Below are 24,210 nucleotides of genomic sequence, written 5' to 3' on the forward strand. Positions count from 1 at the left end.
GCGAAGCCTCAAATATTTACCAACTGGTACTTTAGAGCTATGATTTGCTGACCCTGCTCGAAAGCCATCTCAGAGATTCACAAATCACATCAGCACACTAGAGACTCCAAGAAATTCAACAGCAAGGAAATCTATTCCACTTTACTTAGCATAGTATTTCACAAGCATATTTGATTAAAATAAAAACATTTTCCCCCCATGAGATACGCATCAATTCCTCTCATAGAATGTGCTTCACACGCATTTTGGAAAACACTGGGGTGTGTGTGTGTGTGTGTGTGTGTGTGTGTGTGTGTGCATGTGCCAGAAGGAGACATGTTAACACAATCTTCTCTTTACAGGGGAAACGCTACACATGCTTTCAGATACTTGGTGGTCAAACAGGCAGTGGACACAAAAACATTGTCAAAGTGGTTCTACAACCAGCTCTGCAGATGGGTTTAACCACACCACAGCCATACACCCAAATAGAATGGCTCAATTTGTTTGAAGGGAGACAAAATTTGATGTCAAACGATTTGACTGTTTCCAAGACAGACGTCTCCTTGTTATTAAAACATCAGATGAGTAGCTTCATGGCAGGTCCCCATGGGGAGGAGGAACAAAGAGGAAGCAGATGCTGGACTGTGTGCTCCCCAAATTCCCGTGCAGCAGTCCTAACCCCAGCACCTCCAAGCGTGGCTATATTTGGAGACAGGTCTTTAGAGAGGTGATGGAGTCAAAATGCGGTCACTGGGGTGGGGCCTGATCCAATAGGACTGGTGTCCTTGTGAGAAGTGGAGGTTAGGGCACAGGCGCGCACAGACCAGGTGAGGACACAGGGAGCAGATGACCCTGATACGCCGAGGAGAGAGGCCTCAGGAGGCACCACCCTGCCGACACGTGATCTGTCTTCCCTGCCTTCAGAACTCAGAGAACGTAAATGTCCTTTGAGCCACCCAGACTGTGGTGCTTCGTTGTGGTTGCTCAATCAGACCAATACAGCCAACAGGGCTTTTGAGCAGAGAGCTTATGAAAGGCACCTGATAACTCATAGCTACCTGCTATGAGAAGTGCCCCATGGCTAAACTTCATGCAGTCAGCCTACAGTGAGAGGGGAGTTCATTGATCCAGGATGGAGTTCAATGGGAGGCAATTAAATTGTTGCATTATGTAATTTAAATTATATAATATAATTATTACATATTATGGTATATAATAATTAAAAGAGCTATAGACACAGCAACACCACAGGCTCTATTCCAGGCACAAACTGGGGGCTCTTCTTAGGCCGAGACAGGCAAAAATCAGGTCTTTATGCACTGATTCATTAATCATTAAACAAATATGAAGTGCCCACATGTTAACAGATTCATCAGTTGGGCAGCCATGGTCCTTGCCTTCCAGAGGATACAACCCACGAGTGCGCCCAGTACAGTGCAATACAAAATGGGTGAGTGGACCCCATTCTGCAGGTCAGGGAAATTATCCCTGAGGAAGGGGTGTTCAGAGGGGATCCAAAGGATGAGCTGCAGAGGCAGGGTGGGCGAGGGAGGAGGGTGTGCCAAGCAGACGGAAAGTGTAAAGAACCTGAGGCAGGACAGAGCAGTCATCTGGCCAGGGGTCTAAGAGGAGGCCGTGCAGTCAGAGAATGAGCTGGGAGAGGCGAGCTGAGATGCTGGAGGGTAAGCCCTGCTCCGCTTTCTCGACTTTGCGATAGGATCCACAAAGCCAAATGACATAGCCTCTCCAGCTGGGGGAGGGTCTCAAGCTCATCCTCGCTTGGCCCAGGAGCCGGGCGGAGTCCTCCCTGGGACGGACTAGGAGCTATACCAGCTTCGAGTCTTGGCTCAGCAGACCCACTTCCTTGCTCACATCCGAGCCCAGCATGTGGGAGGAGAGCTCTGCTCCCCAGTAACCGGGGCGCTTCCCTCTCTGTCTGGGACCTCTTCAGTGCATCACTGGTGCTGCAGGTCAGTCCACGGCCACAGCCAACCCCAAGGGAGGCTGGGCTATGGAGGCTGAGCTGTGGTGGTGGCCGTGCCTCCAGGTAGAAGAGCAGGGCTCTCTCCGCCTCTGAGATGGGAGGTGGGGAGGGCCTGCAGCTCATCTCTCTGCTTCAGAGGAAGCTCTGGCCTTAGGATGGCCAGCTCCAGGGAAGAGCTTTTTGGCCGGGGGTCTGCCCGCCAATCACACCACAGGGGTCGCAGGGGGCCTCTTCCTGCTCACAGGGAGCCTGTCTCCAGGCTGACCGGCCCTCTATGGGATCGGTGGGGGGGGCTGCTCAGAGACCTCTTGGGTTTGATTCTTGAACACATCGAAAGTATCTACGAAAACAGCTCTGCACAAGTGAACTCACCTCCCGTGAAACAGGCACCATAAAGTGCGGAGCACAAAACCCACACAGGACAGTGCTGGATAAGCCCCAGATACATCATGAGACAGTTGGATGGCATCACCAACTCAGTGGACCAGACTTGGGCAAACTCCAGAGAGAGTGAGGGACAGGGAGGAGGCCCGGCATGCTGCAGTCCAAGCGGTCACAAAGAGTCTAAGACAACTTAGCAACTGAACAACAACACATTATGTAGTAGAATATAAATCCATAAATGTCATCTGATGGTCTCACTGGAGGATTGCTTTTTCAGTTATTTTACTTGCTTTTTCTTAAACCTAGAGGTTGGTCTCTGTGGTTTTTACCATCTCACCCACTGGTTCCAGGAAACTCCCTGGAGAATCTACTCCTTTCCTCTTGGAGCACCAGCCTCTAGTGATAAGATCCATGTATGTTCTTGCCCCAAATACTGCTTAAGTGCCACAGACATAGTAAAGGTTACTGGTTAAAAGCATGAACTCCAAAGGAAGACTGACAAAATAAAATTCGAGCTCTGGACACTAACCAGCTATGTCAGCTTAGGCAATTCACTCAACCCCTCTGAACCTCATTTCCTCATACACAAAGTAGGGATGACTGAAGTACCTACTTTAAAGGGTTGTTGTTAGGATTTAAAGACTCACTCTACTAGGTTAGTGGAACAGGCACATAGCAAGCATGGTGTGTTTTCTAATACTATTATTACATGGAGCTTCTGGGAACTTGCTCAAATAATACACATATTACATATTATATACAGACGGGGGCCCAGGAGTGAGCACTAGCGTCATGTTTATTATGGCCACAAGTGGCCCATTACCTGAACTGATCAGCTTCTGAGTCGGAACAGTGAGAGTGTCGATGGTGGATGCGAGTGTAGTGACCAGTCTGTTTCACGGCCAGGCAGGGGCTGGGCAGCCCCTCCACCATCAGCATGGTGTGCTCCCTGGGGGCCCACGAGGCCCAGCAGGCCGTCAGGGCAAGAGGAACAGACATTCCCACAGGCGCCGCTGGCAGGACGGCCGGCGAGCCGGAGCCAGGGGGCCTGGAGTCAGGCCCGGCTGAGGCAGGGGAAGTCTGCGACATGCCCATTTGTTCCCCTGCCTCGGGGTCACAGCAGTTGGAACAGGCCAGCTTGCCTCGAGCCATAGGCCCTCAATCTGTCATGACACCCCAGGAAAAAATACAGCGAAATACTGTTTTTTCATCCCGTTTATTACCCTAACAAGACTTAACCCGGAAGTTCCATTGGCGCTGAGTGGCGAGGTGCCGCCATGCCCGTGGCACCCAGCGAGTCTGTGGCACAAGAGTGCTGTCGGCGGGGCCCCTGGTCCTGGTGGCCCGGCCTGCTCTGGTGAGACGGTGGGCACGGGAGGAGCCCGGCCACAGGGGGATCTCTGCCCTGCAGTCTCCATGGCCCCGCCCCTGCCCCACAAAGGCTGCCATCACCCTGATGTCAAGGGACTCTGTGGCGTGGTGTCACCGTGCTGGGTGGGGCCACCGCTTGGGAACCCAGAACCAGAAGTCAGCTGCTTCTGGGCCGGTCCTCGGACCAGATTCAAGGGGGTACTGTCCAAAAGCTGTGCCCCTCTCCCACCGAGAGCTGGTGTCTGCCCGCCGCTGTGGTGGGAGCCCTGGCCTGAAGACGCAGTGAGCAAACAGTCCATGAAGTCAGCGACTGCCCTCTGAGTGTCTGTGGGTCCTGCCACTGCCTGGGTCCTCCAGGATCAGGTCGGAAGTGTCCCAGAGATCCCAGTAAGTGCACCATGAGGCCCCCGCCCGAAAGGGTCTCCTGTGCTGCTTTTTGCCCTGTCCACGGGCCAGGCTCTCAGGAGAAACAGCACAGGGTGCATTCCCACCGGAAGGCTGCATCACACGGGGTATTATTTCCCCCATAGCTGAAGCTCCCTGGGCTGGAATAGGGGAAAAAGGCAACTTAAGAGGACGCATGGCTCACATTCTCTCCGCCACTGGGGAGCAGGATGAGGGGCGCAGTGGCCAGGAGTTATTCCCCAAATCACGCTGGACAGTGGGGACGGGGGGGACCCCGGCGGCTGTGCCCCTCCATGAGAGCCTGCACCACGCTACAAGCTGACTTCACTGTACTAAACAGAAACCAGGACATCAGTATCTGAGATGAGCTGTTTGTAGAATTTGGTTTTCTCCCACAAAGGGCTGAGTTCCACTCTCTGAAACCACCGGGCTCCCCTCTCTGCCAGAAAGCGTGGGGTTCGTCCTCCTGAGTTGTGCGGGTGTATGCACCGAGTGTATGCTCCGAGCCACGGGGACGACACACAGAGGGTGGTGGACGTGGCCCCTCCCCACAGGGACAGACATCAGGGGCTGTGTGTGTCCATCGGAGACTCCCGGACCTTGGGTGTCACGGTTTACAGGGGAACAGGAGTCAGCTGTCACCGCGCCCCTCATGGGGCCATGTGTGCTTGGCAAGCACGGTGTTGGGGGACGCCCCACCCCTCCCAAGAGCACTTCCCAAGGGCCCTCTGTCCTGGAGGGATACAGAGTGGCTCAGTCTGGCTTCTGTCTCTGATTCCTGCCCCCACCCCTCAGCACTGTACTACCTAGGAGTAAATACCCTAGGCAGTTCATTTGTCTCTAAGATAACATTTTTCAAGCACTCTCCAGGTGCTAGGCACTGTTCTAAGGACTTTACAAGCATTAACTCCGTTAATAACAACCTTAGAGGTAAGTACTCTTACTCATTGCATCTTACAGATGAGAAAACTGAGGCCCAGATATATCAAGGGACTTGCCTGAAGTAACACAGTGACTTAATGGTACAGCCTAGATTCCAACTCAGGTATCTGGGCTCCAGAGCCTTCGCTGGTAGTTGCATAAGCACAGGCTGATTGATTAGGATGTGAGGACCATGTTGGAAATACGGGAAGGTGGGAAGTGACACATAGGTCACTAGCTCCTGCTAAGCCAGCAAATTTTTTTAAATATTTCCAACAGGTTCCAATCCACTTGGCCTGGGGTGGGGCCCAGGAATCAGTACTCTTTAAGACTTCCCAGGTGACCCCACCATGCCACCAGGTTGGATAGCCTCAGCTCTTGGAAAGAGGCTCACCGCACACATGCGATGCAACCCTGAGCTATGTGCTTAGCCTCTTGGCCTTAGCCTCCACATCTGGGGAATAGGAACACTGTGGCTTTGGTGACTGCAAGGAGCCTCACGTGCGCACAGCCGGCAGGGGCCTGCCACACACTGCCGGCTCCTATCACAAAGCACAGGAGCTCTTGGCACCCAGGCAGAGATGGGTGTGCCAGTCTGCTCGGGCAGCCATACAAAGCACCACAGACAGGGGCTTGATCAATCCACGGATTGATCCTCTAACAGTTCAGAGGCTAGAAGACTGAGATCAAGGCCTCCCTGGCGTGTAGACGGCCGTCTTCGCCCCGTGTCCTCCTGCGGGCGTCCCTCTGTGTGTCTGTGTCCCGTCTCCTTATGAGGACACTGGTCACAGTGGATCAGAGCTCATTTTAACTCAGTGCCTCTGCGGAGGCCCCATCTCCAAATACAGTCATTCCTGAGGTCCCAGGGCTAGGGCTCCAATACGTGAACTTTCGGGGCAGGGGGAGGGGAGGGTGTTACAGTTCAGCCCAGAACATAGACCAAACCTGTCCTGAGGGGCTTTCTTGGGCACACAGCTAAGAATCCAGAATCTCACACCACGAGGTGGGTGGTTCTCACTTGAGAGCATTTGACAATTTCTGAGCCTGGGTTCCCGATCTGGGCTTTGCCCCTGCCAGCCCTCCGAGGGTTAATCCAAAGGTCTCTGGAGTTGGGGGGATTTACTGCCCCCCGGACCTTTATCATCTCACCCTGACGTTGAGGGCTCACATTTCCCACTTAATTACTTGTCCTGCAATCAGAAGAGATAGCTGGCTCTGTGCTGAGTTGGCTGCAGCTGTGAACTGTTTATTTACTTTTCCTCAGCCCGAGAATGGCTATAATTTAAAGGTTCAGATCTCAGCTACCCTGCCTGGTGCAAACCCCGCTTAAACACTTCCATATTGCTCGGGTGGAATGCGCTGGAAGCTGCCCCCACTCCCCTCCCTGGACAGAGAGCACTGAGGAGGCAGGTGTTCCTGGTTATGGAGGCCGCAGGGCTGGGGAGGGAGGAGGCTGCCCACCGTGACTGCCGATTCAACCGTCCACCCCAAGAGCTCGCGGGAAACCTAGAAGCCAGAGTCGGCATGAGGACCGCAAGATGGCAGAACGGACTGGCCCCAGACCACCCCACTCCCGCCACAGTGGTCCCGGCCACAGTGGAAGCCACCGCTCTCACTAATTCCTGCGCCAAATGGTGTAATTACCACTGAAGTTGTCAAATGGCATCCAGATGGTCTCGCCTTTCACACCAGCAGTTTAATAAGCTTTTAGGCGTGACCTTGGCAGCTTGTGCTCCACCTGCACACCCCCCGGTTTGTGAAATCCGAGCGCACAATTAGATCAGATAATGAGTGCCCAGGCCACCAGCCTTGAACTCTGCAAGCCCTCTTCAAGGGGCGCCCAGAGAGTCACCCCATGCCACTGACAAATGGCATGTGTCCCACCACAAACGGAGTGCCCCTGTGCACGGCCCCCAGAGGCCTGCTGGGGAGATCACAGAGACCCTGAGGGGGACAGGTAGCTCCCCGGCAAGCTGTTTCAAGAGCTGAGTTCTGGCAAACCAGAGGCTTGAGCCTGGCCATCTCCTCTGAAGCCGCAGGCAGCCCATCAGGGAGGAACTGCTTCCAATGCTGCCACCCCATCAAGGGGGAGCCCAGCATGGGAGACACCTGCTGCCACAATGCTGCCCCTTCGAATACCTCGAGCCTGAGTAACTCCAGAGTGAAGCTTTCCACGACCGTGCACTGAAGAGTCACGTTTCGCTGTCATTTTGAGAAGTCAGTTATTCTTCCCCAGCGTGGAATACACTGCTCTGGTGCACACACAGCTGATAGGCTCACACCCAGCGCCAATCCCGGGGCTTCAGGTACAGTGACTCATCTAATCCTCAGACAACCTAGGTGCTGCTTTTATCCTCCATTTATAGATTAGAAAACTACAGAGAGGGTAAGTAACCTGCCCAAGGTCACACAGTTAGGGAGTGGCAGGAACCGGATTTGAACCCAGGCAGACATCACGAATGCACACAACTACAATCCCATTTGTGTAAACAAGTAATAGTTAATATGTCATTGTTATGTCTATAGGAAAACAAGCTACATGTTTTAAAGTTTAAGGATTTCTGCAGAGGTTTAGAAAATGGCAAATAGCCCAAGAAGAGCCCCCACACTGATAATCTCGGTGCTCTGCCAAACCCGAGAAAACGGGTAGATTGAAAGAAAAGAGCAAATCAGAAGCTTTCGTTGTGATGGGTTGGCGCAGAGGGCAACTGGAGAGGAGCCAGACACTTGAGCTCTTGGCCAGGGAGAGAGGTTTCTGTGGGACAATCTTGTCCCCAACCTTTGCCAGGTCTGGTTCCTGCAGACCTCAGAGAATCAGGGGAGGCCAAAGCCCAAAGGGAAAATGCAAAATGTCTTTGTTCTGACTCCCTCAATGCATTTGACTCTTTCTAGGGCATCAACGTTCCTCTCACAGGCATCCTGGGTTTTAATGGTCCCATCTCAAGTTGGCATCAAAAACCTACTCTTAAGACTGTACTGCTAAGATGTGAATGACTGACATTTAGGAAAACAAGATTGCAGTTCAGGTTACCACCTTAAGGTCAATTTGGCTTTTCAAATAAAGACACTTTGAGAAGACTCAAGACAAACATGATGCATGGAAAAGTCATCATTTTTGCTAAAATAATGGGAGGGACACAATGGCTTTTTAAAATGTCTCTGCAAACAGCACGGAATGTAGGGCAAAGATGACGTGACTTGAGGTGAGCAGACACCCAAGGACCACGCCTGGCCAGGCTGTGCTCTTGGTCCACACTGCTGGGAAGAGGAGTCTCTTCTGTTCAGATTCTGGGACAGAAAACTTTGAGGAAGCCTACATTATGTAAGTGGTTCATTCCAGGGGTGACATCACCTGGCAGGTCACAAACTTACTCCAGCGTGAGCTGTGGGGTTCCTGGCTACAGCATTAGGACTCCGAAGCCACTGCTATGAGACACATGCAAAAGGCCAATCTGTCTCAGAACCCTCCTGGCCCAACTAGGTGTTCACAAACAGGACATCAGTGGTGGACCCACCTCACCATCCAGGGTGTGTCTGCATGTGTGCTGGTATGCACAGGTGTGCATGTGCATGGGTATGTGTGTGTTATGTGTCCAAGTGTGTGGATGTGATTGAATACGTGTATGTGCGTGTGAGTGTGTGTGTTCCTCTTCAAGAGAAAAAAGTCTCAGGAAGACAGCATGAGACCATTTGGTCAGCCACCATATTTCACGTTTTATTGCACCCCTGCTTTAGGAAAACATAAGTCAATAAACGTGAAAGGCCCAGCTCAGGGCCTGCAGCTTTCTGCTTTGGTTAACAGAAACCCTGGGATGAGAGATTACTGTGAGATTCTGACAACAAAGCAGAAAGCTCATAAAAGACAAGGACCCAAACTCTGAGGACTCCACTGGGCTCCCCTTCCCGCTGACTCTCAGAAAAGGGCACGGGAGCTGGACAGACAGGCAGTAAGGCTGTCCGAGGCGCCCGCCCCCACCCCTGCCCCCTCCCCACCGCCCCAGAACCTGCTGACTCTGCCAGACGGTCAGGCCGCCAGCTCCGGCCTCTTCTGCCAGCTCCATGCCTGTCTTTTCACAGACTGGATGGCGGTGCAGATCTCCCAAAGGCCCAAATTCAAACCCCAGCCCCACCACACATCACGAGGTCCTGGTGCGAGTGAGGAATCCCTCCTGGCCCCTGCAGCTTTTCTAGCTGCGGAAAAGCCGGACCACCACCACTGTCACCACCCCTGGTTCCGCCTGCGGGCCTCTGCATCAGACTGTACTGGCTCCTCGGGGACCGGAGACGTCAGGACTAGAGCCTCGCCTCACGCAGGAGGACCCGGGGCACCGGAGGAATGGGGCGGGACTGCGCGGTGCTGAGTCAGCCCTGGAACGCAGGCTGCCTCAGAAGGCTCTCCCGGGCACTTCTCTGCTGCCACCCATGTTCCCAGGAGGGGCTCGTTGCCCCCATCTGACGGGAGTGCCGCGGACGGGTCTGGCAGGATTTCGTCCTCCCTGTTGTAAGGTTTCCTCGTGGGAAACACGAGCATTTGCCTGGTCTCTTCTGAGTCAGACACGACCGAGTATGACACTTCACTCACACTTCACTCACTTTGTTAACTTGCTGTGTCCTAAGAGGGGCCAGTCTCTCTCTGGCCCCAACACATCAGCTCTGAGACTCCCAGGCTCACTCCACGCTTCTCAATTCAGGGCCCCAGAGAACAGCAAGGACTTGAGTCTGTTGTACTACTGTCGATATTTGGAAACTCCCAATGCAAAGAGCTCTGGCTTCTAAAATGAGGCCTCAAAAGGTGCTCAAAACAGCCCGTCTCAGCTTTTGACTCCAGCCCTCTGAGTTCAGAGTGGTCTGCCCTGTGTTTATGGTTATCAGAAGCTTTGTGAGGAAGGTTTTGTCGCTGAACATCACTATGGGCAGTGGGAGTTAATCCTTTCCTGAACCCACTGTCTGGGCTGGCTGTGTGCAGAGCACACTGCCCTGTAAGACTGATAACATCATCCCCAAGTCAGTGGAGGAGACTGAGGTTCTGAGAGGCTCCCAGACTCAGGATGACCAGGAGGGGTAGCGGGAGAGACGAATCTCAGCCTATCTGACTCCAGAGCCTGCCCAAGCTGCCAGGCCAGCCTTTCCCCAACTGTTCTAGGTCAGAAGAATTGCCTGGGGCCTGGTGTAAACTATGTATGGTGGATCCCAGCCCACTTGAATGAGTCTGATTCTGAAACCTGCAGCCTGAGGTTCTGCATCTTCAAACAAACAGTACTGACCAACTCCATCACAGAACTAGATTAATTACCACTTCCATGCATGTTCTGTGGCTTGATAAGAGCATCTTTCAGATGTTACCACTTATGCGAGGTGGGAGGACGAAAACCGAGCCCAGGCCAGGCAGGCAGGCCCTCGCCCAGCCCTGCACAGCGCCCCCAAGGGCTGTGTGGGGCACTGCGACCCCAGCCCCCTCTGCAGGGAACCCACCCGCTGCCCCTACAGAAAGAATGGGCGGAAACGGCCACAGGCAGGAACTCACCCCTGCCATTTCACAGCGCTCCACTGGGGAGGGCCCGCAGAGGAGCTGAAAAGGCCAGGGACGGGAGCCGGCCGCGCGCGGGGGCCTGGCAAACAAAACACAGCCCCCCCAAAGCAATCGCCCGCCAAAATCTGCAAGCTCATCACGGTGCCTGGAAACCTCGGTGGGGACACAATACAGGACGCATCCTGCTCGGCAGAGATAAGAGAATTCCCAGGTTCTCACTGCCCAGCCTCTCCCTGGGGACAAAAGAGCTGGCAGGGAGCTTGGAGGAACGTGAGAAAGATGCCCGAGGCCAACACTGCCAGAAGCTCCACACGGCACTCTGCACCCTGCACCTCTCACCTCTCACCCTGTTCTTCTCATCTCTAACCTGTCACCCTGCAGCTCTCACCCCTCACCTCTCACCCCTCACCCTGTTCCTCGCACCTCTCACCTTGCATCTCTCACCTCTTGCTCATCCCTGAAGTCAGCCCTCAGACTGACTAATCTCCAAGCACACCCTGCCTCTGGCTGGTTGTGGGGCACTGGGAAAGTGGCTTTGCCTCTCTGTTCCCCATTTCCCCACCTGCAAAATGGGGCTATAGGTGGGGCCTACTGCCGTTCCCCCCCCCCCAGGTTTTGGGGTGATCAATGGTGTGTTTACGTCCTCAACACTTTCCTGTGTCACCTGGTCCCGCCCTCGGCCAATCGCAGCTCAGCTTAATCCAAATGCTGAGTATTTGCTTGCACAGGTCAAAAATGATGTTAAAAAAAAAAAATACCACAAGCCTGAAAGCCAGTACTTATAGCACACTTTCCATACGATGCCCTGGGAGGGTGGTGTTGTCATCTGACCCCCAACAGTCGAGGCCATTGACATTCAGAGAGGTCAAGTCATCTGTGCAGCATCACCCAGCGGTCATCAGGGGAATATGTGCCTCCACAGTGCAGGGACCCAGCCCTCAGGACCTCTCTGGGAATTCCCTTTCCCTGTTCCCCTCTGTGTCCCCAAAGGATGCCAGCACAGCAACTAGTTGATGGGTGGTTAGAAAGCAAAAGTCTAATTGACTCAGATTTTATTTCCCAGGTGGTTCTGAGCATGTGCTATCCAGAATAGGCAGGATGCAGCTCCATGCTTGTGGAGGTCGAGGCTCCCACCTCTGGAGGGACCCATGCTACCTTCAGGGTCTGCTTCCTTCCCTCCAGGTACAATGAATGAGCCGGGGGCAGAGCCAGTGTGTCTTGGGGGGAAACTCAATAATAAGGGGTCAGAGGCAGAGCCCAGCTAGGAGCCCAGAACCTGTCTCTGCTCTCCAGGCAGAGTGGAGGCACTGACACCCTCAGAACCCTAGTGGGGCCACCTGGTCCTTGAGTCAGGACAGAGCTGACCCCGTGAAACGGAAGCCTGGGGTGGGCAGCGGGTGCGGGGGAGTCACACTTGCCTCTGCCAGGCTGATGCCCCAAGAGGGCCTGCCTCTCTGACACGCTGCACATGCCCCGGGGCACTTGAGCTCTGAGAACCTCCAGGAGCCCCATGAGTTGCATATCCTCTCTTGTTCCCAAGTCTAGAAGGTTCTGGAACCCATGAAAGCCAACTCCAAAGCCCAGAGCCTTCTCCACAGTTCCAGGAGGAGGTTTTAGGTCTCTGTTTAGAGCTCTGAGAGTTCCTGTGAACCACATCCCGCTGGGAAGTTTAGAAGCCCTACCCTGGAAGCCACCACTTCCTCCCTCCTGGTGCCCTCCCTGGGAGGAGCTGCTGAGATAAACAGGAACGTGGGAAGGGGTCTGAGGCAGACATTGTGGGTGTGCTTCCCACAGTCTCTGATGCCCACCTTCTCCCAACCATGTACCTTACCAGCCTCCCTTGCAGCTAGACTCAGTCAGTGACCCACTTCTGACCCATGACATGTCAAAAGAATCTATTGGGACACTTCTGGGAAACCTTCTGCTTTCCTGATAAAAAAAACAGAGACCCTGCTGGTGCAGTCCCGGAAACCTGCTCCACCCCACCCCGCTCAAATATGGATGTGATGTCTGGAGATACAACAGTCATCTTGAGACTGTTAACAGGACAGGTAATGGAAATGTGGCAGACAGAATGATACCCCCACAAGAAATACTCACATCCTAATCCCCAGAATCTGCCAAAATGTTAGGCAATATGGCAAAGGGGAATTAAGGTTTCTAATTAGCTGACCTTGAAATGGGGAGGACGTCCTGGATTCCCCCACATGAGCCCAATGTAATAACAGGGTTCTTAAGAGGGTGAAACGAAGGAAGAAGAAGTCAGAGAAGAGCTGTGATGAAGAAAGAAAGGTGGGGATGCAGTACAGCTGGTCTGGAAAATGGAGGAAGGAGCCAAGAGCCAAGGGGTGCAGGAATAGGCCAGGAAGTGGGTTCCAGGAGGAACAGAGCCCCATGAGATCCAGGTCAGACTTCTGCCCCCTAGAACTCTGAGAGAAAACATCTGGGTTGGTTTAAGTGGCCAAGTCTGTGGTCATTTGTCACAGCAGCCCCAGGACCCTGATACAAGCCATATGAGATGCTGGCTTGCCTTTGTCGAGCAAATGAACCAAGGCCAGCAGCTGCCTTCCTCCAGATGTCTTGTTGTGTGAGGAGAATGACTCCAGGCTGGCTTAAGGCACTTCAAGGTGGACTATTTGTGATGTGAAGCTTAACACATTTCTAACTGGCATTTGTGTCAGCTAGGGAAGCTTTCATCTCAAAATTCCTTCTGTGAGAAGGAAACAGCATTGCCAGCTAACAATGTGACTTGAACCCCCAGGACAGCACCCCAAGGTCTGACGATGAACGCTGGGTGGCCCTGGGACCTTTCTGGAGAAAGGAAGGTACAGTGCTATCAGAGTTCCCTGAGCAACTCTCTTCAGAAAATTTTCCCTCCATGTAACACCCTAAAGCCCTCAACATTCTAAAATGAGAAACGGAATGTTAATTAAATGTTTGTTGAACTATAAAGTGGACTTAAGACGAAAAAGCTGACTGCAATAAATAGAAGAGTGACCTTGTCTGGGTGTTGTGGCCACTCCATGGCAGGGTCCCCGTGTTCATAATGGACCCCCTGAGAGGACTGCATGCAATTTCTCCAATTTAATGGCTGCTCAGGACAGGGTTCCTTGTGTCTTACTTTTATGGCAGACTGTTCATCATTGATGTGACCTCGCTGACAGAAAGCCCTTTTCAGAAATACAACTTTTCTGTATTGTAATTTCTGAATTGTATTTGCTAACCTATGTTATCACTCACTTTACAACTGGGTTTCAAGGAGCGGGCTGTGGGAAGGTGCCGTTGCTTGTCTGTGACACACACAGAGCCTGCAAGTCGGGAAGGGACATTTGTCGGGGACCTGCCGCCTCTGTGCTGGGTGCAGGGGAGCCAGGACTCCAGAGGGGGCCGCTTGGCGCCACAGTGGGCAGACATTTGATATTCACTGCTCCCGCTCAGCGTGGCCTGACCGGGTTATGGATGAAAGAGACGTCCAGTGAAAGGTCTAGCAGAGGCCCGGCAGGTGACCAGCGCTCAGCAAATGTTAACTATTGAAATGCCTTTCTCTCCGGCACTCCTGGCAGCTCTTGAGGTAAGTCTGGAGAGAATTCCCACACTCCAGGCCAGGAATCGGAGGCTGAGCACGGTTCCGTGACAGCAGGAGAGTGACTGCTCTCCGCCCCCACCAGATGCACCCCCTCACCGTGGTACCCACCTTCCTCATTGCCTCTCGTGACAGCCCTGCGAAAGGCCTTGCGCTACCCACCATTCTGAGATGCGTGGAGACAGGTGTGAACGCAGGCAGCCTGATGGCACTTTCTGGGCTCTGACCTGTGACCTCGCAGCCCTGCCGGCTGCAGCAGAGCCTTCCCTGGCCCCAGAGCGCAGCGAGGTGGAGCAAGCTGTCAGGCAGGAGCAGAGAGAGGCCCCTCCCAGGGCCTGGCTCTGAGCTCAGGGTCCCGACTCACAGACAATCCCAGACTGACCAGAAACTCAAGAGAGGTGTGGAAACGGAGAAAGGAAGCAGTGGACATCCCAAGACCCATCTCAAGGGCCTCCCAGGCTGTGACCACAGAGGCCAGGCTGCCATCCCCCCAGGCTGGCCCACACACCACCTCCGCCCACCTTGGGGAGACCTTCCCAAAGCCCCAGCAGCAGCCCTGAGCCTTGGGGCTGGGGTCCTGGCACCTGGGGAGAGTCTTGCAGGTTGGACCCCTCTCTGGTTCTGACACTATGTGACTCTAGGCAAACCCCCAACCTCTCTGTGCCTCGAATTCCTTCCCTGTGAATTGAAAGTCATAAAAGAAACCCCCTGCTTTTAAGGGAAGCCTTGGCCCCAAACAACAATCCTTTATTTTCCTGACTGGTAGAGACATATTAATTCACTTTATTTTGAAAGAAGCCATGAGTGAGATATCCAGAATGTGAAGAGATAAACATCTCATCAGAAGGGTTTCTGTACAGAAAAGTGTCTCTTTCCGCTTCACATCAGGAGAGCGTCACGTAATCGTCAGATGTGACCTGCACCACCTCGGCCCTCTGCTGGTCGCCCAACCGCATCTGTTCCCCACCCCATTCCTCCCTGTTGACAGGATTCTGGTTTTGTTTGGTTTGGCAAGGGACCCGACTAAAAATATGCAGTTTCCCAGACTCCTTTGCAGTGAGTGGTCAGGTGACACGGTCCCAGCCGGGCGACAGAGGTGAGCGGCCCATAGGGGGCCCCTTCCAGAGGACAAGACAGAGCAGCGTCTCTCTGGCCCTTTATCGTTCTTGAAACGCCATGAGTCTCAGAGGCGTGCCATTCACCTCCAGAGCCCCAAAGATGGAGAGAACCAGGGTCCCCGTCCAGTCCGCCACTCCTGCCTCCCCCGCCTGGGACAACACCCCTCTGCTATCAGCAGCTGACCCAGATGTACCTGAATACTAGGACCTCATCTTTGAAAGTAAACACAATAGAAGTTAGACAGGCCATCTCCATGGAAATAACTCACACCTCCCTCGTGTCTAGCAGAGAGGATTGACATCAATACCATTCAATCACAATGTTCTCTGTCTTCTTTGGGACACTGAAAAGTAGGTGCCTCTATTCACTGACATAAGTATTTCATTTATTTGGGCTTGTTTATCTATTAATTTTCTTAGTGAAACCAGCCTTCAGGTTTCCCAACACACAACATGACACAGACCGCGGCACCCCTGAGCTGTTGCCTCTTCCTGGGGTAGTGACAGAGGGAGCTGGGCGCTCAGGAGAGGGTCTTGGCATCTCTCTCTGTGCAGCGGGGATGCCCAGATTGCGCCTGCTCGGCCCTGGGAACGTGGAACTGAGCCGAAAGCAGCTACCTGCCCCGACCTCAGTGATCTGGACAAGGCTGTGGTCTCTGATCACGTCCCCCCTCGTCCACCCTGTTTCCCGTTCCGTCCTCATGCTCCCTTTGCCCAGGCCAGTGCCAGGGACGCTGCCGCCCCGTCCCCACCACAGGCTAAGCCCTCACGTCTCCACTCAGAAGCCCATCTTAGGGCTTCCCCCAAACCCCTTACCTACACGCCAGTGCCCCATCCAACGCTCCCCCAAAGCCCGCAGCTGTCCAGCACATGCCTGGCCTCCCTGTGGACTGTGGGCCGAGACAGAAACCACCTTGCCTGTTGCTCACAGCTGTAAACCCAGAACCACCCCAGTGCTGGGCACAGAGTCGGGCTCCACAGACACATCCTGCCCCTGGAACGACTGCCTGTTGACCAAGAGGGGGGACATAGTCATTTCACAGTGGCTGCGGTGGAGGGCCGAGGGGTACAGTAAAGCCTCATTTTGCCAGGCCTGCGTTTTCTCTCCCACACGCCATGACCTTACACCTCCCAAGCTTGGGGAAAGGCTGAGGGCCATCTCATCATGTGGGCCCAGGTGTTGTGATGGGAGAGGTGCTCACCCCAGGTCACCTAGAGCAGCCCAGAAGGACAGGAGGGAGACATGAGATTCCCAGAATCCCCTTCAGTTCTCCCCTGCACATCAGCCTTGGGGCAAGGAGGTGAGTCGCTTGTTGGAGGACAGGGAACCACAGTGGAGGAGAGGGAAGAGCAGGTGCAAAGCACTGAGGCCTTTGAGGAATGAGAGTCGTGGGCATGTCAGGGAGCACAGAGAGGAGGACTGAGGCTAGACGGCAGTGGTTGTTGGTTTTTATAGCATGAGGTTATGATTAACTCTGTTTATAATAATGACAATGTTTGTCCAGCACCAACTATGTTCCTGGTACTTTGCATCCACCATCTCATTCCCTCCAACCCCCAGGAGGTAGCCCTTACAATTATCCCCATCTTTAGAAGACAAACCTGAGGCCCAGAGAATCAAACTGACTTTCACAGGACACCCAACAAGAAGGAGCAGAGCTAGAATCTCAGCCCAGCTCCTGGCTCCACAAACATCATTCCCAAGGCCCATTTACACCACAACCCCTGTCCTTGGGCAAAGTGGAGAGAGCTGCTCAGTCACCTGGTGATATGGATCAGCCAGCACATCCTGCTGTGTAACAAAAGCACACAACCTAGGGCACTTACACCCTGCGTCTGAGGTGGTCAGCTAGGCATCCCTGCTGACACTGGCTGGGCTACTTACACGTCTGAGTTCTGCTGGGGTGAATGAGCGTCTCCTGTCCTTCCTCAGTTCAGCAGCTCAGGCCCTGCTCACACAGACGGCAGAGGCACCCAAGGACTAGTGGAGGCAGGTAAGTGTGCCTCCAAGCTTCTGCCTGAGTGACATCTGCTAGCACCCTATTGGCCAAAGCAAGTCTCAGAGTGAAACCCAGCTTCCAGGGATAGGAAAATCTACCCACCACTTAACAGAAGGAGCTACAAAGCCCTCAGCAAAGGCTGAAGCCCTGAGGCCACTTGTGCATGCACAGGTAAGAAAGGCCCAGAGCAGGGCCAGAGGAGGCGCTGGGGGTGGGGGGAGATAGGGGTCTCTCTGAGCCTGGGTCCTCCCCCGGGCAAAGAGTGACTTGTCCAGGGTCCAGCAGGAGGCAGTGGGGGAGCTAGAGCCTTTGTCCAAGCCCTCTGACTCCAAGACCCCTTCCCCTTAAGGTGTGAGCCTGGGTGGATCACTAGGTCCAACCAAGAAAAACAGAAACTTCGCTGAGTATTTAAAACAGAGAATTCAATATGTGGAGCTGGTTGCTCTGACGATGGAAAACGGAGAAGCCAACCAGTGGAGCTGGGAGATACACATCGCATGGGCAGGAAGTGCTGGCACCCTGGGGCTGGAGGGACAGAGAGGGGCCCCAGCTGGCAAGAGCCTGCCTCTGCAGCAGCACACTGCTGAGAGGGCAGCCCAGACGGAGGGAGAGGGGGAGAGGTGGGGGCGAGGAGGGGGAGGGGAGTGCCGGCTTCCCCCTTCTGCAGCCCTCCCTCCCAGCTCTCACTGGCACCTCTCACCAGCCAGACCCAGCGGGGAGCCTGGGGACCCAGCGGGGAGCCAGGGGAATAATGTAGCCCCTCAGCCCGCAGCACTGAAGGGCTGAGGGGCAGGCTGAGGGCACAGAGGGAGCCTCCTGGGGACAAGCTGCCTCTGGCTCCCCGGGTTCCAAGCCAGGGCACACAAGCAGAGCCCTAGTTTGAACCCAGGAGGGCTGGGTAGGGGAGACTCTGCATGCCCAAAGCAGGCTCCCAGGGAGGCCCAGGCTGCTCCTGAGGCAGCACCTGTGAGGAACGAATGCCTACAGGGAGACGCCCAGAGGACACTCGGTCAGTGCCTACTGCGGCTGGGCTTTCCCTTCTTCCAGCCTCTGAGGCAGGAATGGCAGCCGGAGGGAAAATCAATGCCAGCAATTCAAGAGACTCACCGGGGTCACCCGTTCCCAGGTGGCCCCTCTCTCTGCCGGTTTGCTCCTGGGCCCTGGGAACCGTCCCACAGACGGCCATGAGCCAGTCCTCCATCCCGCACATGCGAGGTCCAGCCTTCTCATTCACAGTCTCAGATCCTCAGGACCTGAAAAAGAAAGATCACCAGCTCCATTTTAAGTAAGAGGAAACCTAGACTCTGGAAACTTAAACACTTCACCAACAGTCCCCAGGGAAGGAGAGCAGAGCCCTGCGGGAACCCAAACCTGCCTGAACCCTCTGCTCAGGCCCCAGCCCTGCCTCTCACACTCAACCACCGTCATTCTACAATACTGAACTCGCAGGACCCATGGGGTCCTGCTTTGGAAGGTGGGGACTGTGATCCCCCCGCCTGGATTCAGATCTCACTCCTGCCTAGCCCTGCACACACGCTGGCCCTCCTAGGAACCCCACTCGGTTTCCTCGTCAAGAAGGGACAAGGACATTCCCGATCGCATCATCACGTTGGGAGGCACCATCCAATTATCCTGTGCGATCCTGGCATGTTCTAACTCTGGATAGATACACAACGATCACGCCATTTAGATTCTGGTGGGGAGACACAACTCACAAATCATCAAAACAGAATCTGTCATCTGATTGCGAGTCCGATTTTCTTAGAATTCCAAGAAAACATGTGCAATGAAATGAACAGCAGCACCGACTGCACTATCCGAGAAGTTGCCCAGCCCCATGGGACTGGGTGCCCAGGAGGCCGCCCGCTTTGTGGACTGGTCTCAGCTCTCCCAGACTAGAGCGTGTCCCGTCTCCTTACCAAGCCAGCCTCCACCACGGGCTGGGAACAGACCTGGGGAGAGCAGCCTGGAATGTTTGGGGCCTCCCGTCACTCCTGCCTGGACACCTCCGTGCAGAGGTGGTGATGCAAGGCCACTGAAGGGTGGCCTCCAACCTCATTTCACCAAACCACACAGAAGACGCTGGGCAAGTTTGTTTCTGAGAAGACAGGCAGGGATTTGAGTTTCTGGCGCTTGTTTGCACAAAGGATTTCAGCCGTCTTTCTCCTGACGTGCAGCTTAAACACGTTAGTTGACCCTTAAATGGAATCCCCATGATGCCCCAGCTCCCTCCAAGAAAATTTCAGGGCAGGGGGTGGAAGGGGGGTAAAATGCATTGTGTCCTGCGGGCTTACTCCTGGCACTGCCAGTTTTGGGTTGACGACTCCATGCCAACTGTGTCTCCTGGTTTATTTGGGTGTCTTTTTCTCTTCTCTTTTACCTTTTAACTAAAACACAAGATAAGCATTTTGATTGCCTTCAGCTGTGAAAAGGGAGGTACATCTCCCCCCCCACCCCCCACCCCCCGTTTGCTGGCAGAGATCAAACGTGAATTTCTCAAAAAACAAAAAGTGGAAAGTTTACAAATACAGGACTCAGAATCTGCAACAATGCGCCATCACTCCAAGTCAGGGATGTGTGTAACCCGACATGCTTGCTGGCAACCAGGCCTCCCATGCTCTTTCTGTAAACCCACATGCAAAGATGGTACCAGGGTCACTTTCTGCCCGTCTGCCAGAAAAAAACAAAAAAGAAAGCCCAGAAGAGGTAATGATCTTTGCATCAGCTGAGGCCCTATCAGCCTGGCTGGCAAACTGAAACATAATATTTTAGGCTGAAGTTTATCACATAGGTTTGCTGAATTCATTTTCTTAAAGTCTTGCCCCGAACAAGTTTGTTCATTTTCACGAAGTCTGAAAGTGCTTTTCTTGTTAGGTGTCTGAAACCTGAAATATTTTCAGCTAAATGAGAAAATGTTTGCTGTTGAATGGCCTATTAGAGCTGTCACAAACGTGATTTCTGGAAATAAACAAGATCGTAAGTAGGTTGGCCGGAGCAGAAACGTAAGTCAGAGTTAATAGGTGGTGTAATTAAATTATCCCTTAAGCCAAGGTGCCAAGTGACACAGCTTTTTGTGTGTGAATTCTAATACAGTCACCTCCCTGGGCCTGCACAAATCTGAATGGACTTCTCTCCAGAATCACTAATTTTATTTTCTTCGGTTTCTACGTATCAAATAGCTCTCTCTGTTCTGCTAGCTAACCAAAGTTCTTGAGACAGACAAGCCCATATTTTCTCGTATCATTTTACAGAGGTTCACTTGATACAAACCTGGCTCCATAAACAATGTTTATTTTTTATGGTTTAGTATCTTGCTCAAGAAAATTAGAACTAAGTTTCATGAAGATTTATTTTCATTTTAACTATATTGTTCACTGGCCTCTGCCACTCAATACTTAAATGACTTTCTCCCCAAAGGGCAACATCTTTAAAGCGGAACAGAGTTTATTTAAACAGCTGGTTTTTTGCACAATCATTTTATTAATACATAGATTGAAGTCATGAATAGTTGGTAACTTGCTCAGTTTGTAAATACATACAGGTATAAAAGCTGGCATATCATTCAATTAAATTTTTAAAGAGCAACACATGATTAATTGCTACCAGTAGGATGAAGTCATTGTACTCTGCTACATTTACATATTTCTATGTCTTTAAATAGCATTTCACACTTGGAGTGAAATGAATTCCTGCCTATCTCCCCACGAACGACAAATGATAACATCATTTTTAGGAAAATAAATCTTTTTGTTGCTATTGTTGAATTCCAATTTGTTTAAAATAATTGTCAACACACATCCTATTTCTTTTTAAATTAAAATAAGATATGGCGAATTATTATATAAAACAAATTAAGGAATCATGTTGTCCCACGAAGAATCAAAACACTGAAATTTCCCAAAAGTATTTTAAAGTCATTTTAACGTTAAATATGTTAAAGGACATGCTCATCGTTATTGAAATTCTCTCTAGCAAAGAAGTGGGGAGAGAAATATGTTTGCTTGTTTTTGGAATAAAGTAGAAACTTTTCCAATGGGAGAAGAGGAGTTTCATTTATGGGAGATGGAGGTTTAAAAGCTTTAAGAAGCTGGTGATACCATTTAGCAGGTGCTGATATAATAAAATACAGTGTCCAGGATGGGAGTCCCACATGCATTCATCACTTTCAAAAGGAAAAGACTTTCTCGAGAAGGTGAGACTCTGGTATCACTATCTGTACATGCCCGATTTTAACTGGTACACATATGAGTCTATGCAATACTGTAACAAGTGCATTCTTCATGAACATTACAGGAGAACCATGAGGAGATCTTCTACTTGATAAAACATAGATGGGCAACAGATAAAATATTGAAATAGCTGCTGTCTTCCATTTTCATTCTGAACATTTCCAGAAGGTGTTTGCGCTCTAGCTGGGTGGTGCCTCAGACCATTTCGGGAAGGTGAGACACTTAGTAATTAACAGTTGCCTTAACACTTTAATACTCTCGGATGGCTTGGCACATTTCAGGCCAGGCCACAACAAAGTTGCTCTTCTTACTTTTAGAGATCACTGGATGGGCTCCGGAGAGGGGAAGGGGGTCCTGACACAACTGCGACTAAATCTCAGTCTCTATCTTCCCCACCCCCACCCCGTGGGTCACTCTAGAAGTAACATCGCCATCTGCTGGACACCAAAGGAACCTCCCTAAGAGGTGGAAGGTTTCTGTTTCGACAATCCACGCTAGACCACTTAGAAAATGTGTTTAACATGTACAAGGCCACCACTTCGGAGACAGGACAGCAAGAACAAAATAATCAAAAGTGCAGGAAAGTGGCAACATCCATTTTGCACAAACTGGTCTGTAGCAGTTTTGAAAACTGGTTCTTCTTGATCCCCTTTCCCAGGCAACAACCCCCAGAGAAGGTGAAAAAAGAAAGACAATTGCCATTTTTAATTTCTAAGAGTTATGAATTTCTAGAAAGAAAGTTTTTTTGTTTGTTTGTTTGGTCACCAGTCAGCCCCCACCTTTGTCTCTCCACACTTTCTCAGTGCTGGAACTGTGGGGGGAGGTGAGCACACATGCGCACGCGTGCACTTACACACACACACACACACACACACACACAATTCCTTTGGAGTTCTTTAATCTAACAAGGCTTTGGGAACACAAGAGCACAAAACTGGGATAACCCAAATATTATTCTAAACTCTTTTTTCAGGCACTTAAACAAAACAACTACCATTTTTGAAGTTTATATAACTTTTCCTTATAAATACAATCACATTCCAATTATACATCTGCATGATGTCGATTTCTGGATTTCCTTATGCAAGTAACAGTCTTGCTTCCCCCCTTCTTCCTGCTCCTAACTGATCACTGGATTGGGCTTGAAATTTGAGCATTAATTACTTTCTCTTGGTAATTAAAGCCAGGGTATTCTTTTCATGAGAGAACAACATTGTTTTACAATTTCCCATACTCCTTGGAAAAGTTTCATGGAAAGGAAAGAAGTCAGTTGTGACCTAGAATATTAACATATATTTTCTTTACCATCTTCCCAACATTTGACAAGATGTTCAGAAAAATAAATTTTTTAAAAGATAACTTATGTTAAATGAAAATTACAATTAAATTTGTTAAATATCACAATTCACCATTTTAAAAGAGAAACATTTTTACTGAATTTTATTTTCCTTTATTACGCATCATAAAAAAAAAACTTTAAGTGTCCTAGGAGCCTTAAAGTCAGGTTTGCTATTGCATTACAGTCACAAATTACTTCATTTCGTATATATATATTCATTTCATATATATATATATAAATACCAAGATATTTACATTTGTAACTTAATTTCTCACTCAATAGAGTTTGAAAGATCTGGATATTATAAAGGCGAACTCATTTTCTGCTGCAATGAAATGAGAAAATGAAAATTTTAAAAATTCGTTTTATTAGGTAAATTCAGCAGGGACTCCCTGTTAGCCCCTGAAATAAACCAGCCTGCTTCTGTTTACTTTCTCCATCTTTCGGAGCCTCAAAATGAAAATTGAAGTCACTGCCATCGGTAAGCACACTCCCCCTCCCCTTCCTATCCGATGTTTGTGTAGAAATTGTAGAGTCTCTTTTCCTAAAAGTTGAGAATGGTGCTGAGGGCCGACAGAGCGGGTTCAGTCGGGGAGCCCCGTAGAAAGTTAACCGCTAGAGAAAGAAAGGGGAGGCCTGACGGGAGGGGATGATCAGGGCCAGAGCCGCAGGACAGGCTGGAGTACTCACAGTTTCCAGCGTCCGCTCCTCTGTCCGGGTCTCGGTGCTGGTTCCAGAAGGAAATGTGGCTCTTTGTGCAGAACCCGAGTGAACATCCAGGAAGTTGGCAAAATCACTAGCTAAACAATCAATAGAAGAAACACAACAAATTAAAGTACCAAATTTGGGTTTTTTCTCCAATAAAGGAAAAGAAAGTGAGCAGCAGAGGGGAAGGTGGCAGAAAAGGACATATTTAATTTTTTTTTCCTGTGACCTGAGCTGGGCCCCAGGTTAATCTCAGTGTGAATCTGGATACTGCTCTCCTGACCCGCGTAATATAAAGCATTATTCAACCGCCTGTAAAGGACACAGGCTTATCGCAAACCCTGAAATTCGCCGTGCAAAACGGCCCGAGTTCCTGCCGCAAACCTGAAATGAGTTTTCCTATGAAAATACACTTTAAAACTCAGCGACCCCCACCCCTAACGAAAGCCTTTGGTGACAGGAAATGTTAACCATTTTAAGCACTTTTTATTTGCATTTGCTCCGAAGCTGAGGGAGTGAGGGGAGAAATGTACTTCTAATGACTGGTGGTGAAAATCAGAAATCAGAGGGTGGAGTGAGCATGGACCTGTGTGTTTCTGAGCCGGTGGGGGGTGAGGGGTGTGGAGTGTGCTGGGCCCTGAATTTGCCCAGACAAGAGT

The sequence above is a fragment of the Dama dama genome, chromosome 4 (assembly GCF_033118175.1).
Source record: "Dama dama isolate Ldn47 chromosome 4, ASM3311817v1, whole genome shotgun sequence".
NCBI classification, from domain to species: domain Eukaryota; kingdom Metazoa; phylum Chordata; class Mammalia; order Artiodactyla; family Cervidae; genus Dama; species Dama dama.